Source organism: Lathyrus oleraceus, chromosome 6, assembly GCF_024323335.1.
Source record: "Lathyrus oleraceus cultivar Zhongwan6 chromosome 6, CAAS_Psat_ZW6_1.0, whole genome shotgun sequence".
NCBI classification, from domain to species: Eukaryota; Viridiplantae; Streptophyta; class Magnoliopsida; order Fabales; family Fabaceae; genus Lathyrus; species Lathyrus oleraceus.
Genome location: NC_066584.1, coordinates 307,706,336 through 307,712,673, shown reverse-complemented (window position 1 = coordinate 307,712,673; position 6,338 = coordinate 307,706,336).

The following is a 6,338-nucleotide window of genomic DNA, read 5'->3' as shown; positions in this document are numbered from 1 at the left end:
AAAAGGCAAATTAAAGGTGGGAGACATGTTTCGTACCAAAGAAGAATGTGTTCTAGCTATCAAAAAATTCCACATGAACAACTTTGCTGATTTTACAATGAAACACACTGATTCTAGAAGGTATGTTATTGAATGTCGTAACATGCTTTGTAAGTTTCGTTTGGCTACGTCTTACAAAAAGAAAAATGACTTTTGGAAGATCGCTTCAATAGACCCACCTCACAGTTGCATTGCAACTAACGTTGAATAAGATCACCGTAAACTAAGCGATGCGTTGATATGTCAAGACATTCTGCCGTTGGTTAATAAAGACCCATCAGTGAAGGTGAGTATAATTATATCCCATATCAGAATAACATATAATTATACTTCATCTTACAAGAAAGCCTGGATTGCGAGAACAAAGTTTGTTGAACAAGTATTCGGCAACTGGGAAGATTCATACAAGGAATTGCCACTGTTTTTATGGGCACTAAAAACATATGTCCCAGGAACTGTGGCAATTATGCAGACATTGCCAGCGATGATGTCAGACGGAACCTGTGCTACAGGTAATAGAATATTTCACCGTCTCTTTTGGGCATTTGACTCGTGCATCAAAGGTTTCGCATTCTGCAAACCTATTATTCAAATTGATGGCACTTGGTTATACGGAAAATACAAGGGTACTTTGCTCATGGCGGTTGCACAAGACGGTAACAACAATGTCTTTCCCATTGTCTTTGCTCTGGTTGAAGGTGAAACGGCTGGTGGATGGGGTTTCTTTCTTCGACATCTCAGAACGCATGTGGCTCCACAAGCCAATCTCTGTTTGATTTCTGATAGATATGCTTCCATTGAGAGTGTCTGCAACAACCATGACAATGAATGGCATGATCCTCTTTCTACCCATGTCTATTGCATCAGACACATTGCGCAAAACTTCATGCGTGTTATAAAAGATAAGAATCTTCGCTAGAAGGTGGGGAATGTTGGGTATGCTCTAACTCAGCCGTCATTTCAATATTATCGTGATGAAATTAGACTGTCTAATGAAGACGCGGGGAGATGGCTAAATAACATACCAATATAGCAGTGGACAAGGGCATTTGACAGAGGTTGTCGATGGGGCCACATGACAACAAACCTTGTGGAATGCATGAATGGGGTATTCAAAGGAATTCGAAATCTGCCGATAATTGGCTTGGTAAGATCGACCTATTATAGGTTAGCTTCTACGTTCGCAACCAGAGGTGAAAGATGGAGTGCGGTGTTAATGTCCGAGCAAGTATTCAGTGAGTGTTGCATGAAGGTCATGAAAGAGGAGAGCATCAAAGCTAGCACACACGCTGTAACAATATTTGACCGTCATAGGCAAAATTCCAGCGTCCAGGAAACAATGGATCACAACGAGGGGAGACCAAATTTAACCTATGATGTTAGACTAAACAGAAGTTGGTGCGATTGTGGAAAATTCCAGGCCTTCCGCATTCCTTGCTCCCATGTCATTGCAGCATGCACTTATACTCGTCAAGACGCTTACAGCCATTTATCTGATGTGTACAAGACTGTCACCGTCATGAATGTATATAATTAAAGCTTCTCGGTACTACCTGTAAGACCCCAATTTTGGGCCCTAAGATCCCTCATGGCCCATATCACATCATATCATGGCCTCAAGGATCATTGCATGCCTTTGTCCCCTTCTAGTGGATAGATTGCCTTGTAGGTTTGTTTCTTGATCACCAAGCATACTTTGCATTTGTATATCTTTGCTTTCATATGTTTATTATTCAAAAAGTACAAAAATATTGTCAGTCTAACCTTGTTGCTTGCAGTTGAAGCAACCATCAGAAATTAGGTCAAAGTCAGTCATTGATCAGTCAAAGCAATGGATGGTGGCCATTCTTGCAGAATTTGGGCACCATGATCAGTAATCAAAGGTTCATACATCTTGAGACATCATTTGAAGTCAAGATTTCAAGGAATTAGGGTTTGGAAATCATCAGAAGAGGATCAGTCAGTCCAAAACCCTAGAAAAGTCGCCTTGGTCAACTGTGGATTTAATCAGAGATTTGATGGATAGAATTGACTTGAAGAAGCTCATTCATGCTTATACTAGCCTCATATATCATGTCAAACCTCATCATGGAAGAAAATCAAGCCAATCAGAAATTTTCCAGAAATAGAAAGTGGACCTGTAATTTCAACTGCCAAAAATGGAAACTTCTTGATCTTAAACTTACATCATGATACAAGCTCCAAATGAATTTTTGCCCAACATGAAAGTTGAAGATCTTGTCTTCCCATTTTCAAAAAGTCCAAGAACATCAAAATCCCATGTGTGGTTGTCAAGATATGATCAAATCATTTTCACCAATTTTTTGAACTTCAACAAGCCATATCTCTCAAACCATAAGGCCAAATTTGGTGGGGTTTTTTCCTACACACCACATTTTTCATCCCCTTTCCAAAAATATAAATTTCATGACCTAAAACCTTACCATTCAAAATGGCATTTTTGGACCTTTTGCATTTAAAATCAAAGTTTGACTCACAGTTGACTTTTTGATTTATGGACTTTTTCATCATTTTGCCAATTGGGAAATGTGTTAAACCACATTTGTGACTTGCCTCAAGCCTTAAACCATGTCCATACCATCATTCCACTACCATTTTGAATCAAAATGCAAATTTGGAAAAATGAGCAAATGGGAGCATAAGAGTAAAAGCAAGTACAAGCAAGGACAGCATTCAAAAGCAGACCAAATGCAGCAATTATGTTGGTCCTTGGCAGCCTGTAGCAGGCCCAAATTCGTGCAGACAAACACACCTCCTTTTCCACTTATATACAAACTTGGCAAAATGCATTTTTGATTCATTAAGTAAAACTAGTACATCAATTCTTTCAGCACACAAAACAGCAATTTGGTTGGTCATTTGCTGTCTGTACCAAGGCCCATCTGAGCAGCATTGCACCTCCCCTTTCACTTATGCATAATTTGGCAGTTTTGCAAAATGGCTCCAATAAGCAAAGGCAATGTTAGCAATTCACTAAACAACATAAAACAACAAAAATTTTGGTCTGCTTGTAGCCTGCTTAAAGCCCATTCGACCAGAGCCATGCACCCTCCTTTTCCACTTATTTCCAAATTAGTAAAAATGCAATTGGTTCCACTTGAGCTAATCCTTGTTAGTACATCATTAGCCAAACTTAAACAGCAAATATAAAGCATGTTTGCTGTCATTTGCAACCCTAGTTTTCAGAGCCACAGACCAAAAAAACCTTCATACTCTCTCATTCTCCATTTTTTGCATTTGGCATTTTCTGCTTAAAACACGAAAAACCCTTGAACAACTGGGATTGATTCTTCATCTGGACATTCTTTGGAACTCCTTTCGAGCACAAAACATCCTCTGCACAGCTTTTATCATGTTCTGTTTTCAAAGGAATCCTTCAATGGCAGTTTGGGTTTAGAGTGAAACCAAGCAAGTTTGAACTGATATTCTTCAAGCCTCCATCATTATCAACCATTGTGCTCACCTGTTTTTGCTTACAACCACAAAAGGACCACTGCATCTCCATTTCTTCACAAATAAGTAAGTTTCTCGACCTTCCTTTTTCTCCAAACCATGGTATGCTTCTGGTAGAATACACATCACTGAGTCCATTGCAATTTGTAGCATGTAAAATAGTAGAGTTATGCATGAGAAATCTGATTTTAAAGTAATATGTCCAAAGTTGTCTTGGTATGTTTCTTTTGTTCTAGCTCGATTTAGTGATGATGGCTGCTAGAATATGCACTAATGATGTTTGTTTGACATGTTGGTGGGTGTAGTTTCATTTTCTGGGCATGTTGATTCTTACATGATGATGTTGCTTACTGTTGTTCTAACCCTAAAACCTGCCAAGAAATCCTCATGAAGTGTGTTTTGTTTGCTGGTGTTATGATGCTACATAAGCACTGATGCTATGTCATTGTGTGCTTTTGCTCGAATTTTGTTTAATGATGACCACATGATGCCATGCTAAAACCCTACTGCTGTTTTGCTATCTTAATATGCCCAGATTTTCCATGGTTAATGTTTTGTTGTTGTTGGTTAATACTGCATGATGATGATTTGCTGTTCATATTAAACCTGCCACGCCCAGAAAATTTTCATGTTTGTACTTGGTTGTTGCTGTATGATGTTACAATATCATGCTATTGTGTGGTTGCTTGAAATTGATTTTATGATGATGAGCCATGCTGCATATGCCCTGTTGTTAAATTCTGCCCAGAAATTCGCATGAACTAATGTTGTGGTTTGATGCTGCTTGCTTGATGCTTATTTTTTGAATGAGTTCATGATGATGAAGTTGGATGATGTTGAATCAAGCTGCTGTTTAAACCCTAGTCTTCCAGAAGTTTACATGAATATAGTGGCTTACTTTTGTTTTAGTTGTGTGAGAGCCAATACCATGCTGTTGTTTATTTGGTTTGGTTGATAAATAATGATGAATGTTGCTGTTGGCTGCTTGCTGAATGCTATGCTGTTGTGTGCTATTGTTTGTTTTGTTTGGATGTTGATGAATGCATGATGCTGCTGATTAACCTTGAGCTGTCCAGTAATTTTTCATGCTGTTTGTCTGCTGGTGCTCGAACGTTGATTTAATGTTGATAATAACACAATGAACATTGCCCAAAAAACCATGTGTTTTGTGTTACATACTGTTGTCTGTTTGCTGTAAGAACATTCCCATGCCATGCTTTTGAATAATGCTTGTTTCGAATTTTGGTTGCTGAAGATGATGTGGCCTGCTGTTATGATGAGCTGTCCAGAAATGTTTCATGCTTGTGTTAGTTTGTTGCTGTGTTGTAGTTGCATAAATAACTTTGTCAATCGCATTGCTGTATGTTTGACTCTATCTGAAAGTTGTTGTTTAATGATAAACATTGATGATGAAGTTCATGACTGCTCTTAATCCCTAGCTGCCAGATTTCTCTCCTCATCATGTTGGTTTCCCTGTTGCTTAGAATTACATAATGCTGTTAACACCTTGCTGTTGTTCAAACTTACCCTGCACCAGAAAACTCCCATGTTTGCTTCTGTTTAGTTGTTTTCAAATGTTGTATGAGAATAGTGTTCCATGGCTGTGCTTGATTTTTGTTGCTGTTTACCTGGTGATATTTTGATCGATAACATGGAGATAAATGCTGAAGGCCATGCTGTTTATGTGCTGTTGTGATTGCTTGCTCAAATTTTGTGTTATGAGGTTGATGACATGATGCTGCTAAGCCATGCTGTTTATGTGCTTTTGTTTGAAAACCTAGCTCTGTCCAGATTTCCATGATTTATGTTTTGTATTTATTGGTTGAGACTGCATGTTGAAATTCTTGCTATGCTGTTGTGTGGTTTAGTTGAATCATGTTTTGTTTGATGTGGTTGAACATGAGTAATTGCCCTGCTATTAAGCCTCAGGACCATGCCTAGAATCCATGGGAATCAGGCTTGAATGCTGTTGTATGCTAGTCAAGTTTTTGTGTTGCTGTTGATTGCCATATGCCATGTATGCTGTGAAACCCTAAGGGTTTATGAGAAAAACCCAGAATTTTGCTCCATTGGTCGTTCTACTGTTCCATTGGCTGAGAGCCAATAGGAACATTTCGTTCCCTTCCCCCAAAACGCTGCAGTTTTGATTAATGAGCCCGAAATTACGCTTATGCCATCGTTGACTCTTATGTTGACCAATTGCCATGCCATGTTCTTCATGTTTCCATTCAAATTTCATCCAACTTCCACAATTAATTTCTCTTTCAATTTTCACTCAAAAATTATGAAATTTTTTCCTCATGTTCATGAATGTGTCCTCTATTTTATCATGATTTTTAATTAATTTTCCATTGGCTGGATTTTAAATGATAATTATTTTCTTCACATGTGTGCATAAATGACACCCTTTGCCATTTCAATTGTGAAATACTCATGTCATATCCTTTGAGCTTGAAATTTTTTGTGGTGAAACTAGACACATTGACCTTCATTTCCATATAAAGTTTGTGCATTTATCATTTGTGGATTGAGAGTTATGATTTTCTGAAGTTATGTGTTACATTTGGTGCTATACCATGAACATGCATTTTCCCAAATTTTGTTCACATGCTTCCCTACATCCAAATGATCCCAAATTGTGCATGAATCATCTCTTACATGTCTAGTTTGTGTATGAATTTTCTTGGAATTAATCTTGCTGTTTTCCATTTGATTGTGAATTTTCTTCCATGCTTGGTCATTTGTTGACTTTTTGTGCTATGCCTTGCCAAATCTTTTGTGAAATCCTCATACCATATTGTATGATCTTGAAATTTCATATGTGA